The 22,979-nt window shown below is 32.2% G+C and overlaps 1 protein-coding gene across 3 annotated transcripts in view; it reads right to left on the bottom strand.

The window, feature by feature from the left end:
- mol (dual oxidase maturation factor 1 mol) overlaps positions 1-22,979 on the bottom strand; it is a 242,918-nt gene that overhangs the window by 60,693 nt on the left and 159,246 nt on the right. The gene's annotated exons all lie outside the window — the stretch shown is intronic.

Genomic DNA, 22,979 nt, shown 5'->3' with positions numbered 1-22,979 from the left:
AATGGGAAACATGTTTCAGTTATTTTTCTTGATTCAAAATAACACGGTTATCACTCAGGGAAATTCCATATACAAGGCGGTTATCTACAATAATTGGTAAAACATAGCATTTCATCTTACTTGATTCCAAATGCATCTGATTAGAATCAAGTATGACGTATTTAAAAATATGTTGTGTTTATACTCAATGATCAACTCGTGGTAAATTAAAAAAAATCGCTGCATCTCAATTCTCAATAATAATTCTCGTACTATATCTCGCTCTAAAACAGTTAACACGGCCATGTGTTAAAACAACATCACACTAGACAGTTCGTATCCCGGGATAATTAACTATCTGAATACAACATCATCATCATCAGCTTGAATCTATCCACTGCAGGATGAAGGCCTCTCCAAGCTGATTCCACTTGTCTCGGTCCTGTGCGTTGCGTTTCCACCTAGTTCCGCAGAACTTTATCATTTCATCGATCCAGCGGCATCTAAGTCTACCTTGCGGACGTTTTGTACCTCTTGGATACGACTGGATGACTAAATTTGTCCTAAGATTGTCCTTTCTCCGAGCTATGTTTACAGCCCATTTCCATTTGAGGTTTTTAGCAAACTCTATTACATCGCAAACCCTTGTCCATTCCCTTATTCTGAATACGATACAGCATATTTATCATTTTTTATTGTTTTTATTGAGATAAGTGGTATAAGACTAACGGCATAGAAAACTTCGTCGACACTGAGATGGTTGAACTGCACCAGAGGAGATTCTAAGATACTCGGGTGAATTAATATTGGCTGGAATGAAATTAGTTTCTGAATGATGCCAGGATCTTTATGGGATATATTATCAATAAATTATAATTTTATTCAAGTGAAGTAGATATAGGATTAGAGGTTTGAAAATCGAACATAAATACTCAATAGAGTGGTTACATGGTGCTTAAAGTTTGATTAAAAATAATATTAAATATATACATACGTTTTTGCAATTTTAGTTATCGTTTGTTAAAACAGTAGATTGCATTAATAGTTGAATAACTGCAATTAGTTAACCTGGTTTGCAGTGCTTGAATTAAAGCGACTATTACTTTTGTACAGGTTAAGTCAACCTGTCGTTAATTTTCTTATTTCTATTTAGAACGCCACAATCGGAAACGGACTTTTGTTTGATAAATTATTACAATTATGACAATGGCAATTTTTCCGATACAAATGACACAAGCGATTCATTATAAAATTTAAAAGGGGGCATCCAACAGTTAAAACCATTAATAAATTATACAAAAAGTATTTAATATCAATTTATGTTTTTGTCTTCTTTAAAATAAATAAAGGGAAAGAGGAACAAAATTACTGAAAGTGCAAATTCACTGAATTAAAAGTGAACGTATATTTTATAATCAAAACAATACGGTCGTATATTCGTAAAAAAAAGAAAAATGTTAAAACCGTAACGTCAGTCATTTTATGTTTTAGCGTTTTAAATATTGTGTAATTGACGTTAAATTCTACTGCAAAATTCTAAGATTTGACACCACTTTTCATTATTACTTTCCAATTAATAATTTTTACAACTTGAGTTTAAAACTTAGGCTTAATGTAAACTTAACTAAACGTTAAAATATATGCATTTTTCACAACAGTCGGTGTATTATAACACTGTTTTGTGACCAAATAATAATATGATCAAATACAGCGCTCAAAATGGAAGATTTTACAAACCGGAGCGCTTGGTAATTTTTCAAAAATATATACTTATGTATTATGTAGAAATCTACTTGCTAAGCTCAGACGGTCAAATTGACTAACTGTCTTTAAACTTGTGACATGGAAGTTAGGGCACAATGTTGTTGTCGCCGAAAACGAAAATTAAGGTTTACGTCACGTCATAACTAAGTTTCGTTTAGACTTTAAAAAAAATATATGTAAAGTAGATTAATTTTATAACTTTTTAATAATTCATGAACTGGAATGCAATATTTCAATTTTTTATGAGACTGAGCGATAACCGAAGAAATTTCACAAACAGGACCAGCTGCGTTCCATGCGTACCGGTCCATTTCGAGCGCTGCATATAAATAGTTTGCAGTTCAATAAATTAGCAACAGTTATACGAGTTCTATCAGTAAAATTATATACTAAAGCATATACCTAGTACCTATTGCAAAAAAAACTAAAGACACAAATGCAATTTAAAAAATAAACTAAAAGACAACGTCCTAACATAAAGGAATGTCTTCTTTAATAAAGAGTGTGTGATCACTGTTATCAAAAATGAAGATTTTTTATTGTCGTTTAATGTCAAAAAAGATCGCAGTTATAAAACAATTGAGTTGAGTGTTTTAATGACGTAATCCAAATCTCAAGAGAACTGTCAATATTTGTAAATCAAAACAATACAAAGTTTGTAATTTATTAGGGAATATTCCGGACAAAATATCGATACGTTTAAAAGTGGCGTTACTTGGTAGCAGCTTTTTCTGTATTCGACCTATGTTAAAAGATTTATTAAACCTGCCTTGGAGAGTTTAATTGTTATCTATGGTAAGAATTTAGAGTACACAATTTATCCATAAACAGTCACGATTTATCTTTTAAATTCTTCCACTGCTCGTTACTCGCAGTTGTTAAAAGGGAGCGCTGCAAATTCATTTGTCGGTTCAGAATGGACTTCATTTAATTTGAGTTGGTATGATTATATTATATTAATATAATATATACATAGTACAAATGGTACAATATCAATCATCTACCTTTTAAATTTGTTGGTTATTTAACCAACGTAATAAAATTGAACTATGATTTGCATAATATTAGAACAGAAATGTTCTAAACCCAAACTTATTACAAAATCACTTTAGTGTTGTTAGCTGTCAATTTTTGGTGGAAAGACAATGTAATAATTAAAATAATTACATTGTCTCGGATTCTTATTGGAATCGACAGCTTAAGCGGGAGAGAGACTGTTATCACGTCATATCATGCTTGGAAATACACTATGGAGCAGTGGGTAAGACTCCATACTAGGCGATTATTTAAAGCCTACCTTCTTAATAAAAATAATTTTTAGTTGCATATTAAACTACAGAATAATTTAATTTTCCAACGACATCCGTAGTGTATATAGGAATGTATTATAAATATTTTACTACAGATTTCAGCACCACCAATAGTTTTTAAAAATAAAAATAACTTTTATGTCGTCAGTGAGATATTGAAATTTCATCGAATTAGTGTGTCATTATAATTATTAGTGTGTACTTATGTATCAGTAGTAATATAGTATTATCTTCTTATTTCCCATAAGTATACCTGACAAATGTGTTATAAATTTTTCTCTGATCTCTACAGCCTACTTCTTTCCAAAAGTCACCCTTCGCCACTGCATGGAGGCGTTCTTTATTGCCACTCTGTTATTTTACGTATTGCCTAATATTTTCAAGAAACATAATCAGTCTTTTGGGGTGCAGGAAGAGAGGGTAGATTAGTCAGGTATTTCCGTTAGCCATTGTCAATTTCCGGCGTCGAGGCCCGTCGAAGGTCTTGATGGTGCTGGGCTATTTACGTCTACATTCTTTAATAGATTTTTTGATTTTTGATAATGAATTAGGGTATTTATGTATGAAATTTACATAGGTAGTATAGGTTTGGTGTTCATACTCGTACCTAGTGATTAATTTGAAATTAAAAATCAACTTTTATCTACCGTTTCAGTTTTTTGTGTTCAAGTCCGTGTCTGGAAATTTGTACGTATGCAGTTCGTCGTATACCGTCGTATGCCGATATACTGGATTATTTGTTAGGTTAGGTTAGGTTAGGTTTTAATTTTAGAATTCATGAATTTGGCCAAAATAGGCCATGAAAATTGAATTAATGTTTATATCGATTATTACTTTCGATTGCATATTTAGTTCAAATTATTACAATTTATTTAAATTTGCCATATTTATCAAAAGCAATAACTAGGACTAACAACAATTTTTACAGTCTCGTGTCATGGTCTGACTATATTGCGCTTTGACAGAAGACTTGAAATATCGTGTCCGGAAATTTGTACGTATGCAGTACTGAGATAAAATTTATGTCTAAATAAAACACGTTTCTTGTCGGTTTACAGGAAGCCAGCGGCAAAGAAATTTTGAAAATAACCGATATACTGGATTATTTATTAAGTTAAGTTAGGTTTTCATTCTAGAATAAATTCATGAATTTTGCCATAATCGGCTATGAAAATTGAATTAATATTATTATTGAATCTAATAAAATGTAGAGCATATAATTAATATACGGTCATCTCTTTTTGATAGAAAGCTCATAGCTAATGTGCTACGGTAAAATGGTTTACGTACAATTTACATGTAACTAAGTGAGGCTCTCTAAGACTGGGCCTGTGTGCGCTTTTATACTCCGGCCATAGATATTCAAACTTACGTACATAGTATTATTATTTTTATAACAGATTTCCAATAAAAAATAAAAGATTGTTAAATTCATGCTTAATCCGCGGAAGTTTAATTGAATTATCATCAATAAATCAATGTTCAGGATATTCAGTGTTAGTGTTAAGGTTAAATTGGATTACCTATTTTAAATCACGCACAACACACGGAAACACGCACGCGTTCGGTTTAAAATGTTACGTTGTTACTAAAATGGGTATGATGTAAGCCGGAATAAAAAAAAACATACATAATAATCTCATTTCTCATTCGTGTATGATTTATATGTATTTTTTGGTTAAAAAGTCAAGGAAACATAATATTTATACGAAAGAATTGATATGTAAGTATGAAGTGAATTTATCGACAGTATCGAATTGATATGTGTACCTGTGTCGGTATATTATAACTCTAAAAAGCACACTTTTATTAAAACAAAATTTACGATTTTTAATGTAGGTGCTTACTGCGGTATGGCATAAGAGCATACATAAGTGAAACGGCAAATAATTTTCAACAGTAGTTAAGACGAAATTTTTCACTCATCGCCAATCGGAGGCGAGGCAACAGTCGAGGTGTACGCACGTCAATTTGTTTTGTGATGGCGTCGGAGGAATATATTCTTAAATCGTGTAAAGATGACTAAAAAACGTTCCCCATTTATTTGAAAAAGAAAACATGTCAATGAATATACTATTATTATTACTAATATAACAATAACATAACATTAAATGGACGCGTGTTGAATTTTTATGACAAATTATATTTCGTTCGGTTCGCGTCATTTGCACAATCCGCGCATCGCCTATTCACGTTCTTTTTAGACCGAGCCTCAACTGAAGTATAAGCCTTAAAGAATTTTGGGTTTATGTTATAAATAGGTCTTCGTAAGGTGTGAAGTACATTGTGATGCGAGTGTCTAATAGTCAGAATTTCTTTTTAACCGAGTGCAGTCATGGGTCACAATTGAATGGTGCTCCAGCCATTCCCATTCAGATAGTGAGCTTTTTTCGCGAAGTGCCATATCCTGTAATGTACAAGCAGGAGCGGCACAACCTGAACTTTTTATTACTATAATCGATTATTAAATAACTAATTGATTTTTAAAAACTAACCAACACCACTGTAAATTGGTGTTACACACTTACTACAATTTACACACTTGTAAATTGTAGTCTTAGTTCAATAAAAACACATACGTATGACTACCACAGTTTAATGTGCACTATTTATGGAGGATCTTAATAGCCTACCTCCACCCTTCGCTACTGCCATATGATATAACTGAAGAGCGGACATAGTCAAAGAAGATGAAGTTATGAATATTCTGAAATCTCGTGTATATTAAATGCATGGTAATTATTCATTCAAATGGCCTTTTTAGTTGATGTATGCATATCCATAGACAATTATTGGTAATCGATACAATATTGATGTATCCGAAACCAGTGTCTAAAAGTTCAAATAGACTATAATATGACGATCGGGCACATATATGCTAAGAGCGATTTATTGTCTATGATCATATCTATGCCATTCCGACATATTAAACATACATATTGTATGAAAGCTATGACATCGTATTTACACTCTGTGACACCCTGTGACCAGTGGCGGCCGGTGACAAGAATATGAGGGAGTGCAAAAAAGACTCACCTATTTATGCAAGAAGTCCATCCTCCGATCCTTGGATTTTGAAAACACGTCAATAACACGAATATTAAAGTCCGGGATTGACGATATCAATTGTTTTTCTATACTTAGCATCGCAAGAGCATTTAGCCTGCCTTGAGACATGGTATTTCTCAAAAATGACTTAACTCTCTTTAAAGTTGAGAAACAACGCTCACTTTCCACTGAAGTCATCGGAATTGTACAAATTATTTTTAATAGGGTAACACTTTCACTAAATACTTCCAGTAAATTATTATTAGTGAAAAGTTGAAGTATCGACAATGCTCCATCAGTAACGTAGAAATCTTCTCTACTGTATAAGACTATTAGTTCATTTTTAAGTTTAAATTTGTCAATAATGTCGTATAATGATGTTACCGTATTAAAATCTGTAGTTGGAAAAATTGTATGATAATCCCGGAACTTTTCACTAAAAAACAATTTGGATATTACTAAATGACCTTTATATTCGAAACGATCTTTCGCTTGGTTCACTATAATGTCGCATACTTCATTGCATATCACAGAATGAGGTAAATCATTGGGACGACGTTTTTTCGATGGTTGAATATGTGACATATGATTATTTTGACGAATACATTGTATAGCACGCGTAAAGTGTTCAATGTCCATATTTATCTCCAACACGTCCTTTGACCTCGATTGAAGTTGTTTAAAAAGTATATCACAGTTTGGCATAATTTTGGCAAAGAAATCTAACCAATAGTTAAAATTGTCTTCGTTTATATAGCGTAACAACATTCCAGCTTGATTAATGGTATCGGCGTCTAAATTTTCAGATTCTAAAATGTGATCCATGCACTCTTTTAACTGATCTCGATAAGTATGGACAACAGTAACTGTTCTTATATTAAAATTCCACCTCGTTGTTGGTGCTGCTGGTATTTTTCTATGAACTATTTCTTTCAAGATATCAGTTCGCTTCGCAGACCTCGAAAAAAAAAATTGGGAACGCTCGTAAATTAGCAAAAAAGTTTCGGACTATGGTGTTAGCTGAAACACTTCTTTCCATTATCAAATTCAATTGATGTGCATAACAATGTATGAAGTGTGCGTGTGGATACGAAGCTTTTTTCAAAGCCTGTACACCACCTAATCGGCCACTCATCACGGATGCGCCGTCATAACTCTGGCCAATTAGTTGTGCTTGTTTAATGTCGAGAAGTTCTAGTTCTTTCAAAATTTCAGATGCAATACCTGCCGCAGTGTGGTTTTTCGGCGTCATAAATTTCCAGAATCGTTCATGGATCTGTCCGCGCAGTTCATACCTTATGACCAAAACAAGTTGTTCTGTAGTAGATACGTCCGTTGTTTCATCTGCTTGTATAGCTACAAACTTGCTTTGTGATATTTCATTTTTAATTTCGTTACGGCACACCTCTAGAATCGAATCTAAAATGTCATTTTGAATCGTTTTTGATGTACCCTTAAAAACACTATTGCTCTCCAAATGCTGTTTCATGGCTATGTCAATTTCCGAGACAAAGTCAATAAGCCCTCGGTAAACACCTGGATTATTTGAATCTGCAGATTCATCATGTCCTCTAAGAGCTAATTCAAATGCACCACAGAACTTCACACAGTCAATCAATCTGGATAAAATATAACGATTTTTGTCGACACGTTCGTTAAATTGTTTCACAGATAAACGGTACCCTGCATCCAATTGTGAACGTATATCTATTTCTCCCAAGACTGCAAGTTGCATTTCATTTAAAATATGTTTTTCTGAACCACTGTGTTTTTTGATTTTTACTGACAGGTGGACCAAGTCTTGAATCCCATGGACCGTCCAGTTAACATCTCCGCCGAACAACAGACACGGAAAACAAAATAGGGTATTAAGAATATTACATCCGCAAAGCCATTGTGTTTTTGAGTACATTTGCACATTAAATTTCCGATTAACAATCTTCGTTTTCACTGTACACTTTTGAATTAAATTTATAGATGGCAAAGGACGGCCTGCCACTTTAAAATCAATTCGTTTGGAAAAATCGTGACGATTGTCTTTAATATATGCAACTGAATACACGGTACTCATTGTAAATACTATTAAATCTATATTATAAACCCAACTGTCGAACAATCAACCCATAGACTATATCAACCAAACTAACAGTCGTGAATATGATTATATTTTTGACACAATATGCATCGACATGAAGTTCGTCATTTCATTATAATAATTAGGCTTCCAACTGTACCTCGACGCGTCGCCTGAGTTATATGTAGGAATATTCATATTGGTTAGTGAGGTTTGTGTATAAAAGTCCACATGACTAGTTTATGTGTGTGTGCTTTCCACCGGTACACTGTACTTGAAATGAAAAGAACATGAAAAACATCGTTTCCAACGAAGACTCATGTAGTCTTATATAACTTTGGTGATTTTGATTCTACAAGCTTCATTTCTTTTGTCGTTGTGGTTGTCCGCTATAAATGTGTGCGTGTAAAATGTGCGTAAATTCAAGGAACACTTCGAATAATGCTCCTGGCATGTCACATCGATGGAATTATTACGTGTGTATTGGTCGCGTCTCATCGACATTGTTTTTTCGACATTTGTGTGTATGGGTGACTGAGGCGAAGTGTTGAAGCGCTTGCGTTACCATTGTTCGAAAACGCGCGGAATTTAAAATGAGTGATTTCGCATAAGTTTTCGATATCGCATTTTTCTGAATACATGGGGGTTTTATATTATATATTTGTATTTAATCTATGGTGGGAGTGCACTGCACACTTTGCTCCTTTACTAGAGCCGTCCCTGCCTGTGACACAGGACGCCAACATAAGAAACGGGATTTTTGGCATTTATATGACCGATCGTCATAGAGTCTATTTGAGCCTTAAGTAATAATATTATACAATACCTAATAAATGTGCTTTAAATTTCGCAATTAAGAGAGCAGATTTGACTCGATATGCGTCTTGTTTTGTACATTATTTTAAAATCGGCTACATAAGCTCCCTTATAAGACCCACGACTATGCATATAGCCCCAAGCGTCTAACTAATAATTTATTTATTGTTGAAAATATTTAAGTGCATCGAGTATTAATACATTGTTAAGTGCTTTGTCTGGCCCACGCATCAAAGAGTTACCTGGCAACAACTTAATCGACAAAGAAACATCGCTCAGTATTGCCGCTCCACTGGCTTGTATTAAAAAAAAAAGATTTATTTCTCGGCAAGGTGAAATAACATGGATAACTCCAAATTGAATAATGATGTTATGAACCGGACATGGCTTTGCAAAACCTGATTACTGATAGACTGCGAAATACAATTTGAATAAATAATAATACACTTTACATATTTACACCTATTTGCTGTTATATTAATCTCGTTATTATAATTTTATCTAGAATATATTATAATTATTAATAATAATTTGCAAGATTTATTTTTATGTATAAAAAAGATAATAGTTAAATTTTGATGTAGTTAAAATCTAATAAAAAAATTCACAACCACTGTAGTAATTACTGTTATTATTTATGTGTAAAAAATGGTTATATGTAAATTGGTCGTATTACATTTCACCGTATCACAGTTCGCCGTGAGCTTTCTTATCGGAAAGACATGATCGTATACTATACGGTCATCTCTATAGCACTGAGATGAAATAAAACACATTGTTTCTGGAGCATTGCAGATAATAATATTCCAATTTTATTAAATCCTTATCCAACAATTAATCTAGTATATTGGCTATTTTCAAAATTTGTTTGCCGCTAGCTTCCTGTAAATCGACAAGAACCGAGTTTTATTTAGACATGAATTTTATCTCAGTACTATACTACCCAAAGAGGTTGGACGGTCTTTAATATACGACCATATATTTATGATACAACATTTCATGGTGAAGTGTGACACGGCGAACTGCATACGTAAAAAAATACATGCTTTTTTTCACCAAGTGAAATTAAAGAACTGATACGAGATTACATGTATATTTTTTTTCTTCAGCTGATCTTATTTAAAAGCCTTTGAGATGTGGATGTATCGAGGTACTCTAAGGTGACAAACGAATATGGGTATCAAAACCAGATAACTACAGTACATACCTCAGTCACTGAGAGGACGAAAATACTGCGTCCACAATTCATTACCCAATAAAATATCAATGGCAAACAAAGTAGCAAAGAAAGACACCATATTTCGTGGCTTAAGAACCTCTGTGGGTCTATTCTATACACAAAGTGGCTATTTTTGGCTATCGATGGTAGTTTATCATATTTATGTATTGAGGTATTATAATTATTCGAGTGCTTAAAGTCAGACAACGTTATCTACAAAAAAGTGTTTTTTTTTTGAGATAACGTTATTTTAAATTTACGGCTACATGATAGTCAAATAACGTTATGTCAATCTTTTCTAATTTCTTATTAAATCGTCAGTAAAGTTTAACGCTAATTACATAAGTTACCCTTGTTTTCATATTTTTTTAAAACTATCCCTATAAATTTTAACATCATCATAAGCAAGATAAATGTATACACAATAAATTATAAAATATTAACATTAGGTTTTAAATAAACATTTCCCTTGTTACGTTACAAGAATCTAAAATAACGATTTTTGGCTCTCCTGTAAAGTTGCACCTTTTGCACCGTTGCAGATAGTGTTGTTTGACACTAAGCCCTCGAATTGTTACAATAAGTTAGCTGGCTAAAACTTTCTATATCGCTCTAAAAGTTAATACGGCCTAGAGAGGGGCTGTTAAAACATAGCACTTTTTGACAGTTTAGACGGTTAACTTATTGTAACAAATTAACCACCACAATACATAATTATGATAAACTACCGTTGATAGCCGTAGATAACTGATTTGTGTATAGCATAGAGTCACTGGTATTGGTAAGATAGCAGCTTCACCAAACTGTTCTGGATAAGAGACGATAAAAAAAAGATCACACTAAGTGGACACTAAATGATCATGTTTATGTATAAGTAAGTATAAAGTTATTTCTTGTCACTCATGTAAAATATACATTGTGTCGCAACAAAGGTTTTAACAGCCCAATGATGATTTAACCCAAGCATTTGAATTCATCAAAATTGCTATTAATTTTTTTCTTATAGGTACGTAAAAAAAATATCGTGTCAAAGAAGATCCTTTATTTTTGACGACTTCCTTTAACTATTATTGATTCATATACTATAATCGTACTGTTATGTCCCTCAGAGAGCAAGGCAAAGGAAGCAGCGAGCTTCGGTTGATAGGAACCTGATGTGGTTTGCTGGTGTTATCCTTCCTTCGTCTCCTAACCAAAGACTGGATTTCTGTGCAACTCCTCAGAGCAGTTACAGCAAACTCACAGCAGTTACGTTTAAAGACCGTCGTCTTGAAGGTAATAATTGTTAGGTGATTTACCTTCAAGGATGTATTTAGACTAGATGGCGAGAAGATGATCACGAAACAATAAGCTTTTACGGAAGTTAAAACATTACAGTTTATTTAACGGAAATGCGAGTACATATACAGCGGGCAAGATATACGCGTTGCAAAGATTTAAAAATAATAGACGAATGGCGCGAGGTGTGTGTCCCTTTTTATACATTTTTAGTGATATCACTCTTGTGTGTGATATCCGGCATAGGTCCATAGTCCTATGACCGTCTTATGCCCTACACTAAACTTGTGTTTATCAAGTTAGAGTAATTTTGTAGATATTGCGTCATATTATATGGCTATTGTTTATTAACACATTAACTTATAAAGTTTGATAGGTATAACATACTCTAATGTGAAGGTGAGCATAGGAATATAAAAATAAGATGAGTTCCCGAAGCCTGTGCCTTAATCCGACTAGTGTTCGTTGGTACTTGCAGAATACCGCACGTTTTTATGATAATATTATTAGGTATGTTGAATGTTTATAGGTAATGGAAATTGTTACAATGAACGTTTTTATTGCTTTGACACTATACTCTGATAAGAAAGAAATAGGACTCGTTTTATGGATGCACTCAATCAGCCTTGAATAAATAGCATTAACAATAAAAGCGAAATAGCGATTCGCGAAGCATGATCAACGTACGTAATATGTGAAGTATTTTAATAATGCAGAATATTAAAGAATATGAATATGATAACGTAAATAAAGATACTCATATAAGATTAAAGTTTGATAATAGGGGGAGAGATTAAGATAGAGATACCTATTTCGATGAGAGGTGAAATCTAAAAGCTAAATTACACTAGCAGATTCTCATGCCGATCGTCTGCGCCGATCGTTTCCAATCGTGAAATATCACTTTGGATTGTTTACTGGAGTCGTGGCCAGATTAGAATAATTCATAATATCCCGTTCGACTCAATCAACGGTCGGTGACGGTTGGGTTTTTCGTTAGCGCTTGTCCAGATGACGTGTGTTTCGCCGCGATACTGCGCGAGTGCATGTGGACAACTCAATGAGGTCACATCTACGTAGACCGCGTGCGACAGTCGTCAGGGTACGATTTCATGTGAATGGGTCAATGAGGTCAATGTATGTTATGTTACTACACAAATACCGAGCAAAATTATTAATATTATAAATATCTAATGTTGCCATCATAATAACATATCGGTAATACGATTGTATCAATGTGTTACTGTAATTGTGTTTAATTGATCGAAGCAGAGCAAGTTTGGTTTTTGTTTAAGATTCGTGGCTTTTAATAAGACGCGTTGCCGTCCAGCGAAAGTGACAACTAATTATTAGTAATTTTGCATTCTTATACACGAGAAGAGATGAGTTGGTGATTTACCAAGTTTTCGATAATTCTATTCAAAATGCAACTTCTTTAGGCTTGTATTTTTATCTAGTGAGAGAACGTGTCGCAATCTTAGTCCTTTTCAATAACTGTTTATAATTATCATATAAAATGTCATTTATTGAATGTATAAATTAGTATGTACAGAAATGAATATTATTTTTGACAATATCCGACTGTAAATAAAGTAACTATTATTAATTATTACCCTTCTTTGAAACGAAATCAAGTCGAGTTTGCTGCTATTCACCGTAAAGTACCTTAAACCCTAGTGTTACATAAGGTACAAACAGTTGAAACTATTAAAATTGCAAATCATTAAAGTGATTTATAAGAGATTTTATAGCGTATATAATATGTAAACTGAAGCTGTGGGTCTATTCTATACTTATCGAACACTAAATTGATAAATAGTATCAAACTTAGGGTAGGTTTGTATCAAAATATTAGCACTTATTGTAACAATTACACGAAGCCGGTTTTTATTGTTGCAATAAGTGCTATATTTTAACAGCACCTATCTTGCTGCTGTTAAAATATAGCACTTATTGCAACAATAAAAACCGGCTTCGTGTAATTGTTACAATAAGTGCTAATATTTTGATACAAACCTACCCTAAGTTTGATACTATTTATCAATTTAGTGTTCGATAAGTATAGAATAGACCCACTGATGTCACAAAGTATTGTACCGCCTATTTAATAAACAAAACACATGCCGTATTTTATTGGGCTATCGCACTTGTTACATTGAGAATCTGACACCACAACTATATTATAACTATTCAATAAAAAGTAAAACAATATAAAATAAAAGAACATACTTGTCTAATAAGTAAGCATTAAATCCGTCTTTTGTGGTAGTGAAACAATGAATTTAAATACAAAAGTTGATCAATTTATGTCCAAAAATTACACGATTAAGTAGCTACTAAAAATAGCATTTTTATAAGGAATCTAATTATTATTATGTTACATACAATCCAAAATTTGGGTATCTGAATAGTATTAATAATACTAGACCATATATATAATACATATTCATACATATTATGTATATTAACCAATTAATTACTAGTGAAAAAGATATGAGTAGCACAACGTGGCTTAGAAATATGTAAATACGCTGGACATGATGTGGAAAGTCCACAAAAGAAACCAATTAAAAATAAGACAGATAAAAAAACACAACCAAGTGTAAGTGGACAACCACTGGATAAAAATGTAGTCATACAAAGGCATTAAATGACTATTGGGCTACACTAAAACAATCTACATTTTTAAAAATGCTTCCTGAACGAGACATGCTTCTGTTGGAGATGATATTCGATATAAGACAGTATTTGAATATGTTTAATGATAGTATAATACATTTCCGGTTTTTAACGTTATAACCTCGAGTCAGAGAAATAAAGTAAACATAATAAATATTGGGGGCATAAAATAATTTTAAATTCACTCTCTTGGAATGGAATTTAAAACAAAAACTCTCATCAAAACGTCAAAATCTGTAAAAGCTCTTAAAATTGCAAACTCATGGGAACGAAAAAAATGTCGCTCCCCTTTGTAATGACTACTTATTAAAATAAAAAATTTCTACCCTTAACGACTTGAATATAATGTAGTTATAATTATATGAATTAGTTGTACTCCAAAGACAGTATTCAAGTTGCTGTGTTATCAAAAAATCATAATAATAATGTTGTTTTTATCAAAAATGAAACAACACCATTTTGAGATGTCAATGAAATTTTTAATCCTTTTTATTAATTTTCTATGATATATTGTGATGTCCTTATTACAATATGAGTGGGTTTTTATGACATGTTGAGAGAAGTTTATTCCTGATTTTAAGAGCAAAAGTCAGCGGAACGGGTAATAAAATTATAACACATATAGATTTTGGGCAACACCCAAAAAAGCTCCCCGATCTTTATCCACAACCTGAAAATCCATGCCAATCATATATTAGCGTAATATTAATTTTAATAAATTATTTGTATAGCGAATGATTAAAATCCGGTTTAAAATATTAAATTTAATTCTACAAGCTTAATTTGTAACAGTTTGTAAAATAATCAAGAAGCAACCACGGCAGACTTGCCGACACGACAAAGCGGTTTAGTCAAACGTTATTATTTTAATGAACAAAGAGGACACCTTTACCATTCGCCGCAAGGTAAGTAGCCAACATTAATCACGAAACAGAAACGCTGGCAGACATTTTAAGCATTTATTTCGCGCGCGCAATTGCCGATATTAATTTAAAGATTTCGTGGCGCGTAAATCACCTGTGTCAATTTGGATAGTCCTTGCAAAGATTCTTCAATAATCTGCAATAATATTTAAATATATTGATTCAATCTTCTAATCGTTTTAAAAACATTTAGGCCTTTCGAATTGTAGCTGTATAGATGAAGATTCACCAGATGTCGAGATTAGATGCCGCCGGTGTGCGATTTGTGTATTATCCAGAGTTACTAAAAATATATCGGCTAAAGTATTGTTAGCTATTTGCAATATTCTACCTGATTTTTGAATAAAGAACAAATGTATGACATCATTTGTCATTAAAGTACGTATTTACTTTTGGCAGATGACATGCGAATGAATCCATTACGGAGTGCTAAACATATCGGTCTGGCTGCAGAGTTAACATAAGATGTGATACGACACCTAGCCGTATTCAAACCAGCACCCCTTAAATTTGCGCCCATGTGCTTTAAAGACTGAGCTATGTGTGTCTTAGCTAATTACGACGAAGTTAACTATTGGTTTTTACAACTGGCTTTTTAAATTTCGTTGTTGTTTTGGCAGTCGTAGAGTTATCGCTATTCTCTCCTCTACCACAGATAACGTTTGGAGCAGGGCACTCAGAAAAAAAATGTTCTGAGGTTAGGTTTGGTCTCCAAATTCGTGATATTTGTTGGTTTAAAGTGAGAAATAAGGATTTTTCTTTCCATAAGGCAGTCAGTACATCCTTTTTTCGTGAATTCCAGAATTTACGTATGAATAATTTGTAATAGTCTGTGTCGTTCAAACTCAATAAATCAACATATTGTCTCTAAATAGGTACTATGTTTTTACTCTAAATTAGCAGTTGTAATTTTAATAAAAATATCTCAAATATTTAGGACGATCAATTGATGGGTCTGTATAAATGTACATACCCCTAATATTATTGTATTGATAGTAATAATAAACCTAACTGCGCAGAGGTATAAAATTACGAGTTTCGTGTTTTCTTCACTTTTACTGAATTGAAAAATAGCTGTGTTCCAAGACTCTAGAAATGCTCCTCTATACTCTAACCCTAATATAAAGGACTCCAGAGCATCACCTTGCCTTATACAGCCGGGAGAGTTATCAATAGGTACTCAATATTAGAGAAATATTACCTACTCGCTGTTTTAAGACGTAACGTACAAGTAATGTACAATAATGGAGACAGTATGGCAATAGTTGAGATGTCGTCGCACACATCGAGAGGGAATGGAACAACTGGGCGCCAGGACAATTGGATGCCGCACTGTCGTAGACACGTATATAGAACGTAGACGAGGAATTTTAATCAGTTTCTATCTACTACTTAGAAGTTTTAATTCATTTTACTCTTAACATAATGTATTTTTTATTACGGATTGAGAATTACCATGCCTAAGGCTTTATATAAAATAAAAAACTCTTTTTTCGTTGGAACTTAAACATATGGACGATTAAATCATTATTTACGAGTGCATATTTAAATTCTCACCAACTATTAAATCATAATATAATAATTTAAATGTAAATAATAATAATAAATATGTTTTTAAAAGTACCTATAAGTACCTAACGTTTATTTAATTTCGAATTACGTGGCATCCAGTTGTCCCGGTGCTCTATCATTTTAAATAAAAAACTACACATAAAAAAATGTTTTCAAAACTTTTCTTTTTTATAAACTATTGAAGTTTGCTGTTTTTAAAACGAATATTATTTTTGGACTTGTCAACTCGTATCACACGAGTCTAAAATGCCTCTATACATTATTGAATGCTGTGAGAAACTGAATTTCGTTTTGATACGGTGTGAAATTTAACAATTTATTGTACAGCAACTGGGTCGTGATGTCGGGTTCTGGCATTTTCACGACTTTGGGATTTTTCCTGCTCGTTGTGTATACAATTTATTTATTTACAAAGTACCGCCGAGATCAGTTCGTGTAACGAATGCTTATTTTTTCATTGTTGACATTTCAATAGACATTGATCGCTGAATATTGTCAGGAATTGATTTCAATAAGCATGTGAACCTGCTGACTTCTTTTAGGTAAATTGTGAATAAATATGCCTAAATTAAAACTACCCTTATCACTCTGCATGCCAGACAGTTTGGCCCAAAGATTCCAACATAACCTAGTAGAATTTTATAAGACCTAGGTCCTAATAAAATATGACCCTATTCAAAATCTTATAACGGGTTCTATTATATTTTTATTTCAAAATAATGCTATTTTAAAATCATGTAAGTACACAATACAGCCGATTCTATATGTGTTTCACACTCATTAGACTGGTAATATGTTATTACCACGTTTTTATTAGCTCGTATTCTTGTTTGTCCAGTACAATTGTTTTCTTGTTTGTCCAAGATTTGTATTGGACGATTGAAGATTTTTAACTAACTTCCCGACTAGATAGACATTTTAAACTTTTAGAATATATCAGAACACGATGACAATGCATTCTTTTAATACTTTTAGGCATTTTTAAGCAGAATTGAATTCATTTTCAGTCAATTCTGTTTTGTATGGAAAGTTATTATTGTCGGTTGCTAAGGGGGTCCTAGCAACTAAATTATTAATATATACGTGCGTTACTATGGAAATCAATATGAAATGTTAAAATGACATTTCAGTATTCTGTATTTATTCAGTATTTCTATCAAGTATAATAAAAAGATCAGAAAAATTAAAAACGTGGTATATAAAAAGTTCTTTTTATCTTGTAATAATTATTATTTTATAAAGACGTCATCAATAATATACTACTTTATATTTGGTATCTTATTCTAACCGATGATATTAAGATGAAAATGCATTATTTTATGTAGAGTAGCTGCATTATTTAATCCTGTGGTTTACAAAATTGTTTCAGCGGAAATGTAGGATATGAGGAAATTACATAAAAAATATATCATTTATTTTAAGCTGTCTGAACCACTTTTTCGCTACGCCCGCACTATAAAGTATCTTAATAGGTACTTAAATAATGAGTAAAATATATTAATGATTTGTCGATGGTGACGAAATATATTATTGATGTAAACAACAAACAACTCATTATACGGTGAATATAATATAATTATTGTCAAGTAAAGCTCGCTTGATGGAATCGTAGAATCCTTTCGATACTTGATTAAAAGATGAATATGTTTATATAATCATGACGTCTTGAATAATTATTAAAATCACGTTATTCTCTAAAATGTTGAAAAAACAAACTTTTTAAAATTGACCAATTAAAACCACAGCAATATAATAATTTTCAATACGTACTAAAATGGAATATTATTTTATTTTTGTTTTTGAATTTGAATACTGTATTAACTGTATCATGTCGAAGAACATCGAACGCGCGTCTGTTTCCGAATACGCCTGGACACCACGTTTAAAAAAAACATCTATACCTACTAAATATAGTATATCAAAAGTGGTAGATTCGTTTAATCGATAAATCTTTGCGTATATGTTCAAAATGAATATAATCAAGTATGGTGTTTAGTTAATTCATGATACATACGAAATTAATATTTTTAATTAAAGGAGTATAACGTATTAATTTTTTCCCTGTAATCCAAGAAAAGAGACTGTTATGGTGAATTATAGAAAAAAATTACCTATATTTCAATAGTAGCAGCAATGAACGAGGGTTGGTGCTCTGGAGTCACCGAATAAAAGAGCTGATCGGAGCAGTATTCAATCTGCTCTGACAGAAGAAGACGATCGAGAGTGAAAAGTCTTGGTCCCTCAAAAGATGAAAAAATTCCAAGGTGGTCACAATCCTCAGCCACGTAAGACCGACCAAAAAGATATCTAAAAATTAACAACTTCGCACTTATCATAATTCGACCAATAACCACACATGTATTTCCGTAAATCGTAGAAAAATATTTATTCAAACTATTCTTCTTCTTATTGTGACATCCCCTGGTAGAGGTCGGCCATCATCAAGGCGATATTAGATTTGTCGTCTGCTATCTGGAACAGTTCAGTGGAGCTGCACTCGTACCAATCACGGAGGTTCTTAAGCTACGAAATGCGGCGCCGTTCTCTGCTACGCTTACCATTGATTTTTCCTTGAATAACAAGCTGGGGAATACTGTTATCCTCTCATAATGTTCAAACTATTATTTATATATAAAATTATATCGCTGATTATTGCGAAGATTATCGCAATTGTCCGGGACTATTTACATGAGACTCATTACTCCGCGTGAGTTCAGATTCGTAGATTATGACGTTACGTTTATCACGTTCTGTCATAGTTTTTATGCGATTAGCTGTAGTTAGAATACTATAATTTTATTACAAACACATTTCTTTACACTCTTTCGTTACATTCTGAAAAATCTATAAATTTTGTTTTAATTTTGATTTATTTTTATTTTTATTATTTTTCAACAGCAGATAGCAAACGGTTTATGCTGAGTTATTAAAAGATGTCATAACATAAGAATTTGATGCCACATTGAATGCAAGATTATCATCTCTGAAAAGTATGTCATTGCATTTTATCTCTTGGTATCTCAGCATAAAAAGAATATTATTATGCACGAGATGACAATGCAAGTGCTTGGATAAAAAAACTATTTTACACAATTATTATTATAACTATCATGTATAAACATGACTCTGAATAACAATATGCAGCCAGAATGATACTGTACTGGTAATAATTATGTATTTTCGACCATGAAATATGTCAGTATCTTACCTACTGTATACTCGTACATGTGCATAACTATAGCCAGTGGCTTTCCAAATGAAATTGCCACCATTGAAAAAGGGAAAATTAAAGGATATCTAAATATCATTACACTATTAGTATTTACTCTTAAATTTGCTGCCTTAAAATATTTTGAGTGTTTGTTAAATAAATGATAATTCAGTGGTCACTCTCATACGTTTAGGTATCATCTCTATAAAGAAGGTTTTCTTCAACATCTTTGATATTCATTCAAACCTATATAATTACTTTATAATATATTTGATTTGATTTGTATGTAATGCATGAGAGAATATTTATCTATTTTTTTTGTTATACACCACAAACGGGACGTAAAACCCAATTACATTAGCAAAACTCCCAGGCTTAAGGACTTTACATATTAGATTATGTAAATATATTTTGACCTCACCGGGAATCAATCCCGGAGCTGCCAGATGGAAGGCTAGCGCATTGCGCACTGCACCACGAGAGCCACAACAAGGAGAAGACGTATTAAATGGGGTAAGGTGACGGAAAAGATACGCATAAACGCAAGAAGGTAGGTACTAAATTTGAAAAATGACATGAAAATAAAACAATCGTTTATTTTAATCGGGTCGTAAAAGAAAACAAATGATCAGATACTCTTATAATAGTTTGACAGATACTTACAGTGCAGTACTAGCATATCATCGAGAATATAGAAAGTAAGATTGATGGAAAGGTAAAGCAGTAATAAAGTCAAAATATGATTGTAAACAAAATATTTTATTTTGAATAACTACGCCTCATTTAAGAATGTTGACAAGTGGCACTGCTACCTGGTATTTTTTTCAAGTCTATAATAAAGCACCCGTGATTGTATGGAAAATCATTGGTGGTCAAAATAAATATCCACTGTTGAAACCGTAGTATAAAACTGCTGGGATGTAGTATAGATAGAGTAATTATTCTCTAATTGAATTATTAATGTTAATACATACCGTCACAGAAGACCATGACGTACTCGTAAATATTTAATATTTATTTGCTAAGGTCTCTCTATTATTACCATTTTGTTGTAGGGTCAGTAATAATTAAAGTCGAATCGATTTGAAAATGATGAGATATTTAAATGGCGCATCGTTAGATCCAAAGTAGTTATCAAAGCAGACAATAATTATTGCATACCTGTAATAATAGAAGAAGCGCTCAGCAGCATATTTGCTACCTGTTGTCAGAGCGACTGTTAAATATTACTGCTACAAATTGAGTTGTAATATTCTAATTGATTTAAGTTTTGTAGTATTACATTTGTGTAATTTGCCTTGATTGTGTGAATTTGATATTGATGAGTGTATATTGTATCTGAAGATGCCGAATATACTAAAATAGAATAGTATAAAAGTTATATTAATTAAAATTTGTATATATATAATATATAATATATTATTTACCACTTTCGTCACAGGATAAAAGTGTGAAACACAGATAGCACTGCATGATAATATAGATTATTATTTCTCATCGACCGAACACCATTTTATACTCTCCATTACGTGAACCATTGTAATGAGACGTGTGTATAAAATTCGTGTACGCGAAATAAAAAAAAAACATAGAAATATAATAACTTGGAGTCGTTTTATTTATACGAATATAACTGACTGATTTCTACCTACTTGACTTATTAGTTAGGTTCTTGTATAATTTACTTAATTTTAAGTAAATAACGATTTTATATTTAAATTGTTATGTTGCATTTTTTAATAGTATAGTTATATGCAAAAAATACGGCAATTAATTCAATATGATTTAAATAAAGGGCAAGGCCATAATTGTCTACATAGAGACAAACATTTGTATTTGTTTTTTTTTATAATATTTCAATATAGATAGATAACAGCATCAAAGGGTGGAAGTACACACTAAAATTTGTCAGTCAAACATATTGGTTTTCATTGAACTAATAATACAAATTTCAAATGGTATTGGTTAGTTCTTTAAATTCAATTAAACACTGTGCAAACCAAGCGAAAATGGATTAAGTAAAAAAATATCTATAAGTATGTTATTAAAATTTGGTCAGGGTATATTTTTTTAAACATTAACCAACACCATCTGCGATTTTGTACTCTTAATTCAATGAAATCAATAATACAGTATAACTGGTAAATTTAATTTAGTATGCACTATTTATGCCGGCACTTAACAGTCTACCTCCACCCTTCGCCACTGAGATAATAATATGTATTTAAAAATTGGTAGTGAGTGACCGCTAAGAGTACTCCTTAATTATGGAAGTACTGTGTTTTAGGTAAATATTCTTATAGTAATAAGTCCATAATTATTCAAGTGGATGTATTAATAAATACAAAAAATCGCTAAACATACAATCAATATCATTAATTTTACCTCGAACACCATTTGAAAAATGCTATCTTAGAGTATCAGACTGTCTTTAACCTTAGGGATAGGTAGGGGGCCCGCCAAAAATCCTGGCTTGGGGTCCCCCTTAAGGATGTGGGGTCCATGTTTTGGTGTATAAATTGTTTTACTAGTGTGCCGTGGAATTCTGAGAAGACCTTTGGCGTGCCGTGGGTGAGAAAAGGTTGCGGAGCACTGGTCTAATGTATTGCACTTTGAATTTATATGTAAATAAGATAGACATTCCTAATTGCTCTGGTAGCTATATGTCAAATACCTACTGAGTAACGTTTAATAAAACTATTATTTTGATAGTTATAATAATATTTTGAATAAAATTAATATTATATGGCAATAATTTTGTTTAACTTAATTTTAAGAGTTAGCAGTACTATTTTCTAGGTGCGTTGAATATAATTGCTAAGAATTACATTGAAGGTTGTATTGTCTGCATACTATACAATATACTTGTTACGCGAAGACACTTGTAGCTAACTTAATCAGTGACATAAAGGTCCCTTTTTGTTTGAATTTCATACATTAAGTCCCATCTCTATACGGAAGATTTTTTCAAAATAATTGGTTAAAATAATTATTTTACTTAGGAAAAAATAATACGATACCTAGTCTCTCAGTTAAAATTGTAGTGCATAATAAATAATGTCATTTATATTCGATAATGTTGTAATAAATCTAACAGTAAATTCAA

The sequence above is a fragment of the Rhyacophila brunnea genome, unplaced genomic scaffold (assembly GCF_057557595.1).
Source record: "Rhyacophila brunnea isolate RB1 unplaced genomic scaffold, BYU_Rbru_1.0 scaffold_17, whole genome shotgun sequence".
In the NCBI taxonomy this organism is placed as follows: domain Eukaryota; kingdom Metazoa; phylum Arthropoda; class Insecta; order Trichoptera; family Rhyacophilidae; genus Rhyacophila; species Rhyacophila brunnea.
The sequence above is the reverse complement of the archived record's forward strand: the minus strand, read 5'-3'. Positions and strand labels throughout refer to the sequence as shown.